This window comes from Biomphalaria glabrata, chromosome 2, assembly GCF_947242115.1.
Source record: "Biomphalaria glabrata chromosome 2, xgBioGlab47.1, whole genome shotgun sequence".
Classification (NCBI taxonomy): Eukaryota; Metazoa; Mollusca; class Gastropoda; family Planorbidae; genus Biomphalaria; species Biomphalaria glabrata.
In genome coordinates, this window is record NC_074712.1 from 26,332,941 (window position 1) to 26,345,175 (window position 12,235).

At 36.8% G+C, this 12,235-nt stretch overlaps 1 protein-coding gene across 5 annotated transcripts in view; it reads left to right on the plus strand.

The window, feature by feature from the left end:
* The window catches only part of LOC106060968 (choline O-acetyltransferase-like), a 311,392-nt gene that overhangs the window by 167,621 nt on the left and 131,536 nt on the right, over positions 1 to 12,235 (plus strand). For 3 of the 5 annotated variants that reach the window (XM_056019765.1, XM_056019764.1, XM_056019771.1), the window contains exon 1: positions 11,544 to 11,814. The exons of 1 other annotated variant lie outside the window; for it this stretch is intronic. The gene's annotated coding sequence lies outside the window, so the exon portion shown is untranslated. One more of the 5 variants, XM_056019766.1, reaches the window with a different exon arrangement.

Consider the following 12,235-nt stretch of genomic DNA (forward strand, 5'->3'; position numbering starts at 1 on the left):
TAAGCCAGTGGTTCTCAAACGTTTTCGTTAATGGAACGGTTTCCAAGTTCTGATAATTTAGCTAATACTTCGCTCTATTTTTTAGTTATATAGTTAAAAAAGCAACAACTTCTTTCAGACCTTACGATCTAATACAATAACATAAGACAAATGTATTGGTCTATACAAATAGAAATTCAGTCAAAGTCAGTATTAATTATAAAAAGGCTTGTCTTCAAGTAAGAAGAGTAATGAATAGTACAGTATTTTATGTGGCAACGCAGCCCCGCTGCGACCTACATACAAACATTGACCGCCAGTGGTTTTCTTTTTGCCCTCTCTGTCTGTCCTTGGCAGTGGCTTTCCAAGCTCAGCATTACTAGTAGAACGATAGAGATAAAGATGCAAATATAAGCAGCATGAAAACATGCACACAACCAGTGCTAGGTGAATTAGGCTCATAAGTACTACAAACAACCAGTGCTAGGTGAATTAGGCTCATAAGTATTACACACAACCAGTGCTATGTGAATTAGGCTCATAAGTACTACACACAACCAGTGCTAGGTGAATTAGGCTCATAAGTACTACACACAACCAGTGCTAGGTGAATTAGGCTCATAAGTACTACACACAACTAGTGCTAGGTGAATTAGGCTCATAAGTACTCCACACAACTAGTGCTAGGTGAATTAGGCTCATAAGTACTACACACAACTAGTGCTAGGTGAATTAGGCTCATAAGTACTACACACAACCAGTGCTAGGTGAATTAGGCTCATAAGTACTACACACAACCAGTGCTAGGTGAATTAGGCTCATAAGTACTACACACAACCAATGCTATGTGAATTAGGCTCATAAGTACTACACACAACCAGTGCTATGTGAATTAGGCTCATAAGTACTTCCCTGTGACGACAAATGACCTTGAAATACCTTGACGGAAAGTCAAGAAGTTTGTCAATCTCTCTGTTCTAATGGGGAGGAGCTGACTACTTCCTCCAGATTTAATTAACTTTCGTTCATTTGTACATTGTCAAAAAGTATTTTATATGTTTTGGAAAGTCATTTTTCATGAATGGTTTTTCAAGAGCCAGTTGCCATCTTTAAGTGATTTTCTGTTAATTAGTCTATTTAGTAAATTCCATCGAAGTATTACCATACTACAAACTACTGGCTACTCCCGATGATTTGGTCTCAGGCTTTATATTGTTTATTTTGAGTTTTTTTTTTAAATTTTAATAAACAGGTCATGTTTGAAAGACCAACCTAACCTACTATTGAGCCCGTGGATGACAGTATATCTGTTAGAATAAAATGTTACGTCCAATTCTCTTATTTCCTTCGCTCTCTGGAACCTCCATTTTGTTGTGTTTTTTCCATGCACATTGTAACATCTCCTTCATAGACTTGTGACTTGATATGGAAAGATCCGCTTCAAAATATACCTCTGACACACACACACATATTTTGGGCCTGTTAATTGAGTAGCACTTTGAATGATTCGCTCCCACACCCCCCACCTCAGCCCTTAGTCTCTTGTACACATTCCCGTTCACCTTTCTACCTTTAGTGTGTGATTTAGTCTCTAGATAAAAAGAAATATCAATTCGGTTTCATTCATTGTCATCGTTTAGTTGACCTCCTTTGAATGTAGATTTAGATTTATCTTTTCAATGTTATTAGGATTAGCTGTTGTTGTTTCTTTCAACAGTGATACTTGCGTTCTGTCTCTCTCTTTCGAAAACAAAAATACAAGAAAAAGACTCTAGATGTATCGTATTAATGCTATTGGATTGATTTTGTTGTTTATTTAGAGCGCGTCTAAAAGTAAGTGGAAATGAGGTAAAGCATATTAAAAATAATTAGGAAAAAAATCGCTTTAAAAATACGAATTTTTTTTATGCTTTATATATAGACTGCTCATTCTGGGAAAATACTGAAAGTAAGACAAAGTTTGATAGAAAGCTTGCGGTTTTTCGCAAATAGCGGTCGTCAGGTTGCGATTATGTCAAATCGGGTTCTTAGCAAGCGTCTAGGAGGTAAAAAGAACCTGTGTACGAAATGTTATGCTATCTCTACGACGATTTAAGAGATCTCTTGATCAATGAATGAGTGGTATTTTATAAATATTTTGTAGACTTCAGTTCGTTTGTTTCGTCCAATAATCAAGACATTTATCTCTTAGTCCAAATGATTTATCTCTTAGTCCAAGTGATTTATCTCTTGGTCCAAATGATTTATCTCTTAGTCATAATGATCATCCTAGGCTAAATAGTTTTTCTATGACAAAATGTTAATGGATTCTGTTGGCACAAGTAAATATATTTAAATCATTTGTCGTGTAAGAACTTCGAATGATTCGCTAACCATTCAGTGTCTATGCTAATGAATTTGAATCTGATGATTCAATCAATGTACACGAGAGAATCAATGCGGGACACTGGGGAGACTTGAACATTTACATGAACAAACTCAACAGACTTGATGTTCAATTATTTTTTTTGAAGACATCAGACTACGAACTGTCACTTAATGTCCTCCTTGAAGAAATGTACATCGATACATGATCGATAAACAAGGCTGCTAATGGCGATCAATAGCTGAGCTCGAAGTAGAAAAACAACTGTGAACAACCATCATTACTGGTCGTGGTGTCATGTCAAATATTTCCTGTCACAGGGATGAAAAAGTTATATTGTGTCTACTATAACTGTGTCATGTTCCAGCACAGAGACTTAGTGACAGTAGGTTCCAATAGATTCAAGTATATATTAGCACAAGAGAACACGGTATTGAATTACACATGAATAGAAGTATCTCTAGGAGTCGAGGCAATCTGCTGGCCACATTATCTGATGTACACTCGAAGTAAGCTTACATATCGAACATATTAACTTAGAAGATAAATTAATCCGTAAATTTGAAGCCATCAGAAAAGTCACAGGATCTTTATGTCGGCGCCTAATGTAGGTCTCTAGCTAAGCGATATAGGTCAGATGTCAGACTTTATTTAGGAACAATAAGAACTGCAAGGGGAAATGTCTTTACATTTTCATTTTTTGACAAACAAACATGTAACTAGTTACAGACACAGGTGAGGATGTAAGACAAGTATGCACTACAAACTAGTAATAACCACTACACTACATTCCTGCAGACAAAATGCAGGTCTTACATATCACATGTTTACCCAAAATTCACATCAAAGGCTGGTCCAAATATGATTATAAATACAAAACTGTAAGCATGATTGCTGCTTGGCAGACAGTTGGAGGACGCATGGTTTTTGCCCTGGTCAGGACAATCAAATCAAATACAGTGTGAATAGTGGAGTTTATACAAAACTTATATCCTTTCACTTTGTCTGTCAGTCTTATTCAGCTTACACCACCATCTCAGTCAAGTATAATTTCTTTCCCTTGTTCGAGAGTCCAAACAAAATATCTAATTTCCAATAGCTAATTAATTGGTTAATATCAGGTGACCGAGCCTCGCTCGGATGAATAATTTGTTAAGGAAGGATATATACCCGAAGTCATTTTGGGAATATTGTTGTAATTACGAAAATGAACGATCGGGTAAAGACTCAATCCGAAGAGTTGCTTTTTCGTTCTGTCAGTTCTAAATGTAATTGTACATGGCGATTAGAATAGGAAATCCCCCCAACAGTAGGCCTATAGAAAATCACAGCTCAGTCTTAACGTTTTACATTGGTTCTTTCGCGTAAAACTATTGGGCTATTATAGGCTTTGAAGAAAGTCTTTACAGTGTAACTTCTAAAATGGTTACTTTCTGACATTTAATATTGCAATTAATATATTCATTATGGCTCTGAGACATGGAAACTTTACAGAAAACAACTAAGACTTCTTGAGTGCTTTCACCAAAGATGCTTCCTCTCCATCATGGACATACGGTGGCAGGACCGCACTTCAAACAGCGATGTCCTTGCCAACGCCGGTATGGACAGTATAGAGGGACTTCTTATGGTCCGACAGTTGCACTGGGTAGGGCACATATCCCGTATGGGAGACGAACGTATGCCAAAGGCAGTCTTTTTTTTGGTGAGCTATAAGGTGGTCGACGTAACAGAGGCGCCCCACGGAAACGCTTCAAAGACCAGGCGTCAACTTTTCTTGGCTGACATAGAAGAGAGCACCTGGTTGTATGCGGCCTCCGAACGAGACAGCTGGAGGTCACTCACGAAGGCCGCGGGATACACATTTGAGACCAAAAGAAAATCTGCTGCTGAGGACAAACGCAGACGGCGAAAAGAAAATCTAAATCGACCACCTGCGGACAATGGCTATGCTTGCCCTGGATGTGGCAAACTATGTAGGTCACAGCTGGGGCTGCGCAGCCACGGGAAATACTGCATTCCTCACTAATCTTCGGTTTCGAAGACAAGCCTTATTATTATGACTTTAGTAAGAATCATCAAGTGATGCAAAATCTCTACTTTATAGTGTAAAACGTGCACCTAGTAACAAAGTAAAATCGCGCATTTTTTCCTAAGAGACTTAAAAACATCGCGTTAGTATTCTAAAGACGCGTTATTGTGAGGCATCTCTTTTACTCAGACAACCTTTCAGCTTACTAAAAAAAAAAGATTGCCAAAAATATGTTCGTCCCCCATACGGAATAAGTGCCCTGCAAAGCGTGACTATCGGATTATAAGAAGTTCATACCATTTCGCTGTTTGTATTGCGGTCTTTGGTGAAGTCGTTCAAGAAGTCTTAGTTGTTTACTATAAAGTACTCATATCTCAGATCCACATAGAGGGGTTGAGAGAATCTCTGGTTGACACTGATTTTTGTAGACAGACGGAGCGATTTATTTCGCCACACTCTCGCTTGGAGGCGTCCAAAAGCACGACTATCCCTGATCACATATTAACCTCTCTTTAAAGCAATGCGTCATTTGATACTATGCTTCCCAGATAATGTGAAATTATCTACCACTTTAAGGGATGTCTATGCGCGGTAATCTTTGGGCTGAGAAGGTTTTATTGGGTGACTTCTGGAACATGACTACTGTTTAACCGAGGTTTATAGGTTAACCAAAAAAAAGCAGCAGCGTGATGAAAATTCGTTGACCGCGAGCTGGATATCACCAGGGCCAGCCTTAGGCCTATGCTGCCGCAGTGGACCCCGAAGGTTCAAAAGCCCCGCGCTAATTCAAGGTGTAAATTATTTAATTAAACCATTATAATTTATAATAGGGTTCCCGTGGTCTCTTTGTTTTCAAGGAGCTCCTGGAAATCTCCTGAAACTCATAAAAATGTCCTTAAAAAGACTAAATTGTCATTTTGGGGTGTCAATCAATATGGTAAACGCCAGTCCTACACGTGATATAAAAAAAAAACGGCATCGCCAGCTTTCATTTAATAAAAATGTAATGTAAATACGAATTTATTTTCTAATTCAAAATCTTTATTTTAACTTATTATCCTTATCCCTACCCTTACTGGTCCGCGCGCAATCCATTTGACATAGGGCCCCGCAAATGTTAGGGCCGGCCCTGGTTGTGCAAGTAAAGCATAGATAAGCTGTGTTATGACCATTTCCTATGTTTTGGTATGGGACAGTAGACTTCGAAGCTTTAACATATTGCAATAATTCACCAACTAATAACAAAGTAAAAGCTTTCTACGGGTGTAGTGTAAACAATTTATAAAGCCTTTAAAACACAATAACTAATCATACATTAAGATATTTAATTTCATTATTTTTCTTCCATATGGATCAATGTACAATAAGATGGTGCGCAAATGTTTAATTACGCCAATTGAATCATTAAAACTTTTTCATGTTGGCGAAGAAATGTCTTAGTGTACTGCTGTGAGCCTAGTGACGTAAGAAAATTTCATTCATAAAACATTCTAGCCAAAATTAATTTTTTTTTGATAATGAGCCATTTTCAAACCGATATAACGCTCGACCTCGAGTTTTCCCGATGTGGCCAAGGAGTTGAAATTTTTTTTCTCACTATTATGCAAATACCGTGAAATTTTAAAGAAAATCGTTAGAGCCGTTTTCGAAATAAAAGATATATATATATATATATATATATATATATATATATATATATATATATATATATATATATATATATACAAGAATTGCTCGCTTAAGAGTATAGGATATATATAAATATATATACAAGAATTGCTCGATTAAGAGTGTAGGATTCTTAAAATTGATTCTTGTGTTGTCAGGTAAAATACAAAATTTCAGCTTGATCCAAGATTGGGTGTGCGAGAAATAATGTGTACAATCTTTTTACCAGACAGACAGATAGACAGACAGAGTTAATATAAGCTTTGTAAAAAAAGACAGGTATGGTTACTCCATAATTGTAGCCAAGATAGGTTTGGGGTTAAAACCCCCTCCATTAAAAAAAAAACTAAAGAAAAACTACAGTGGATAATTCAAACGTTTCGAGACTACCCTCCCCCTTTTTGTTTGAATCAAAAGCAAAGCAACGATCACCAAATTCCATGAGCAAAACCAAAAGGGGTTTGATGGTTAACCCCCTCCCCCCCCCCGAATTCTATAAGAATAAGTAAAGCAAAACTATAGTTACCATTTGAGCCTAGCAATAAGTTTTTTTTTTCTTTGCCAGTTGCTGGCAGCAATAAATCAAGTAACTCGACTAGCGAGAGACTTAGCAAGAAAACATGGAGTGAAATATTTTATTTGAAAAGACAATTCCTCCATGATTAAACTTCAATATATGAAAATAATTTTTATAGAAATAATTTTGTTTTTGTTCAAATAGGGAATCGAACCCATGACACCGTCTCGGCCAACGAGAAATGTGTATTTGTACGATTATTTATTGGTATGTTCATTATATGAACATCTAGAGATCTGATTTAGAACTCTTAAAATCTAGTCTAGATCTACTTCTAGAAGTCCAGAATCTCTATGTATTCTATAATAGATGTATGTAGAAATAAAAGCAACGCTTATAAACTTCAATACAATTAATTCGACTTTAAATTTACTCAGTCATCGCATTGACGGTACTACGGCTGACTAGTCATGTTGGCTCTAGACTCAGCGCTACGCCCGACCCGCTAGATGGCAAGGGAGGGGTGTCGCTCCACTAATGAAGGCACTGGATTTGACAAAGAGAATTAGATGAATAACAGAAATGGGAATCAAATTGGAGCATGTCTTTCCACCCAGAAAAATGTCAGTTATTAAGAGTAACAAAGAAAAACTAAAACAAATAAATGGTAAACCAGTATCACAGACTAAAAACGCAAAATACCTAGGTGTTATAATAAATGAAAAGCTGTCATGGAATCCCCATATTCATGAAACTATAAAAAAAAAAATCAAACAAAGGGCTTATTAAAAGAAATTTCTATAAATTAAATAAGAACATAAAACTAAAATGTTATTTAACCTTGGTTAGGCCAATAATACAATATGCATCCTTTGTTTGGGACACCTCAACTCAAGAAAACATTAAGAAACTGAAACAGACACAAAATAGAGCAGTGAGATTTATAACAAACGAATATTCACATTTGACTAGAGTAACACCTTTAGTAAAATCAGTAATTTAAAAAGCCTTCAGGATAGAAGACTTAAAAGTAAAGTAGCAATTATACATAAAACACTGAACCATAATCTTGAAATACAAAAACAAAATTTAATAAAATAACTCAGAAAGACACAAAGATAATGACACATTTCTCGTTCCATATGCTAAGACAAATGTGTACAAATGCTTCTTCTTCCCTAGCGCTATTAGAGCATGGAATGGGTTGCATGAGATAGCCAGGAAAACCTGTGTCTTGGCAGAATCTAGGTCATTGGTTAATATGCATGACTAAATGCATGACGCGTAGGACGTAATCATCTTCTTATTTAAAGTAACGTCTGTATCATATAAGATAAGATCTCACGAAAATGACTTGTATATTCTTGCGCAAGATTCACATACGATTTATATTTCAAAATGAGTTGCCTACCTTGAAAGCTCTGGCTATACATCGGAAGAAACTGATCTTTCCGAGGTGCACATGCGAAGGGGAATGTTAGAAAGCTCCGGGTAACGTGTCAGCCGTGTAAAGCATCTTTTCTAGAAGATTCTGGACCCAGCCACTTAGTAATGCTAGGACGTGGAGATAACTTCTAAGAAAACACCTTGGAGATGAGCTGCTTGTTGAGCTGAGTTTCACCGACATTCATTTTTATGACATCGTGTCATGTGACAGAAGAACACAAATATACTAAAGTAGAACTTCAAGCAGGGACAAATGTAACGTCACTGTCTATCTTCCAGAATCTGATCTAAGTGGGGACAAACGTAACTTCACTGTCTGTCTCTAGAATTTATTCTAAGTGGGACAGGCGTTCTAACTTCACTGTCTGTCTCTAGAATCTATTCTAAGTGGGACACTCGTTCTAACTTCACTGTCTGTCTCTAGAATCTATTCTAAGTGGGACACTCGTTCTAACTTCACTGTCTGTCTCTAGAATCTATTCTAAGTGGGACACTTGTTCTAACTTCACTGTCTGTCTCTAGAATCTATTCTAAGTGGGACACTCGTTCTAACTTCACTGTCTGTCTCTAGAATCTATTCTAAGTGGTACACTTGTTCTAACTTCACTGTGTGTCTCTAGAATCTATTCAAAGTGGGACACTTGTTCTAACTTCACTGTGTGTCTCTAGAATCTATTCTAAGTGGGACACTTGTTCTAACTTGACTGTCTGTCTCTAGAATCTATTCTAAGTGGTACACTTGTTCTAACTTCACTGTGTGTCTCTAGAATCTATTCAAAGTGGGACACTTGTTCTAACTTCACTGTCTGTCTCTAGAATCTATTCTAAGTGGGACACTTGTTCTAACTTCACTGTCTGTCTCTAGAATCTATTCTAAGTGGGACACTTGTTCTAACTTCACTGTCTGTCTCTAGAATCTATTCTAAGTGGGACACTTGTTCTAACTTCACTGTCTGTCTCTAGAATCTATTCTAAGTGGGACACTTGTTCTAACTTCACTGTCTGTCTCTAGAATCTATTCTAAGTGGTACACTTGTTCTAACTTCACTGTGTGTCTCTAGAATCTATTCAAAGTGGGACACTTGTTCTAACTTCACTGTCTGTCTCTAGAATCTATTCAAAGTGGGACACTTGTTCTAACTTCACTGTCTGTCTCTAGAATCTATTCTAAGTGGGACACTTGTTCTAACTTCACTGTCTGTCTCTAGAATCTATTCTAAGTGGGACACTTGTTCTAACTTCACTGTCTGTCTCTAGAATCTATTCTAAGTGGGACACTTGTTCTAACTTCACTGTCTGTCTCTAGAATCTATTCTAAGTGGGACACTTGTTCTAAATTCACTGTCTGTCTCTAGAATCTATTCTAAGTGGGACACTTGTTCTAACTTCACTGTCTGTCTCTAGAATCAATTCTAAGTATCATTGCATAGTTCCCATGTCCGATGTGTGCCTAATTTAGTCCCCTAGCAAGACTGAACTCTATCGATGGCATGACATTACAACTAATTGAATGTAAAACACTTGAAGACTCTCAATTGTCTAAGGCATGAAATTCTTTATGTCCAAACGTAAAAAGAAAAAAAAGTTTCCTGTGATGACATGAAAAAAGGTTTCATGATGAGGTTCTGTCACGTCATTGGTCACGTGATTTCTACAACTCTTTTTACTTCTAGGAGATGGGCGCTAATTGAGTTAGGACGGTTTGATCGTGTCTTGTCGCCATCTTGTCCCTGGATTTAGAGTACTTGGACTGGAGAGTCATGACTTAACCCTGCTACTCGAAAGTGAAACACGTCATAGACTTGAAGTTGATCCTTCTGTTTGTTGAGCATGACATGACTTGTTAACAACTGAACCATTTACTGTCGGACGAGATTTTCAAACATAAACTTGTTCTTTCAAACATGTCTTAGGGTTGTTAATGTAGTCAGCTCAACATTCTGGTTCGTTCTGAGCTCAACATGTGGTCTCTTCTTCATCTGAGTTCAACATGCAGTCTGTACTTGTTCTGAGCTCAACATTACTTGGTGCCACATCACCCACCAAAACATCATCTCATCCAGGTGAACTTGACCCTCTGCGACTTGTGCTGCTTGGACAGATGTATCCAGGGGACAAATACAATCATTCGCAGCCCGGGCAGGACCCGCAGTACCATTCGCAGCCCGGGCAGGACCCGCAGTACCATTCGCATCCCGGGCAGGACCCGCAGTACCATTCGCATCCCGGGCAGGACCCGCAGTACCATTCGCATCCCGGGCAGGACCCGCAGTACCATTCGCATCCCGGGCAGGACCCGCAGTACCATTCGCATCCCGGGCAGGACCCGCAGTACCATTCGCATGCCGGATATGACCCTTGGACAGGAGTTTTTCATCCCTGTTTTATAGAATAGATTACTGTCTCTAGTCTTTTATGATTCATATGTCCAACGCTACTTTTGTTACTTACTAAAATTGCTTACATAATCATTCTCTAATTCCCCAATAGAGTCTTTTTTTAATTTCAAATTTGTGTTTGTATATTATTGTATGTGTGTGTATGTTCGTATCACATTTTTAAAATCATTTGCTTTATGATGTTAAACAATATGTGTGTGTGTTTTATGTTAATGAAAAAAAGAAAAAGAAGAATACAATTAAATTACTAACATTAGTGCAGAGATAACATGCAAGACTATCCAAAATTATAGAAACAATATAGACTGCAGATCAAATGACATTTAGGAATGCCATAATATAGCATCAGGATTATATTGAAATGTCTGTACTAAAGTGAACGCGTCATAACATTCATTAAAACTGTAATGAACATAAGTGTACAAGCAACAATCATTGAATAAAACTTAATGAACATAAGTGTACAAGCAACAATCATTGAATAAAACTTAATGAACATAAGTGTACAAGCAACAATCATTGAATAAAACTTAATGAACATAAGTGTACAAGCAACAATCATTGAATAAAACTTAATGAACATAAGTGTACAAGCAACAATCATTGAATAAAACTTAATGAACATAAGTGTACAAGCAACAATCATTGAATAAAACTTAATGAACATAAGTGTACAAGCAACAATCATTGAATAAAACTGTAATGAACATAAGTGTACAAGCAACAATCATTGAATAAAACTTAATGAACATAAGTGTACAAGCAACAATCATTGAATAAAACTGTAATGAACATAAGTGTACAAGCAACAATCATTGAATAAAACAAAACCAGAAGTTACAAATGTACATTTCTGTAGGTCGCAACAAGTACAAGGTGTGGAGCTGTCATTCACATTCACAACAGAGAGATTTTTTCCCCTTATTTCCAAAGTGAGATTGTCGATACTCAGTGAAGAATGGAAATATCGCTGTGCTTTCTGGAGGCAGAAGTGTTATTCCAGGGAGTATCGCTCTCGCCGTCAGCATTTCTTATGTTAATGCTTGAGAATCGATACCTTGGCATGATTGGATAGGCCGAGAAGACCGAGTCCAATATGGCGCCCATTGGAATGGCCAATGTAGTAGAAGTGTATGTATTCCTTTTAGCACTCGCTTTATTCTTTGCATTATTACAACGGGGACAAAAACTTTTTTGTCGAAATCTTTGAAAATAAGAAAAGAAATGTTATATTTTGTTGACATCTTTGAAAATAAGAAAAGAAATGTCATATTTTGTTGACATTTTCTCATTAATAAACGATTGGATTTTCTTTTCAACTAAACTTTCAGATTTGATCTAAACTTGTTTCACATTGTTTAGGGCTACTCTTAAACCAAGGACTTCATTATGACGTCATTCAAGGCATGTAAGTATGCTTAAATGTTGCTTATTTATTCCGATGACAAAACTCTGAATGACCCCGTCAACTTTTAGCACTTTCAAAATATTTTTTTACAAAATAAAAAAAAAAATTAAATTAGAAAACAAAACAAGAAACGTTATTTAATAATTTTACAAAGTTTTGTCTATTTAAAGTAAAAACATTCCAAGACTTAAAACTTATTGAAATAATGTCAGTGCAATGGGTGGCTGGGAAAAGACTACAACTTCTGTAGGAATGAACGAAAGATCACTTCGTTACAACACACAAAACAACAACAACAAAAACAGCGCCTCTCGTAAGTATTTAAAAAAAAAGTTCACTGAAAGTGTATGATTGCTTCTTCAGCGTCTAATTTACACACACACAAACAACAATTGTGGGCATTTAAAATGCACATTGTTAA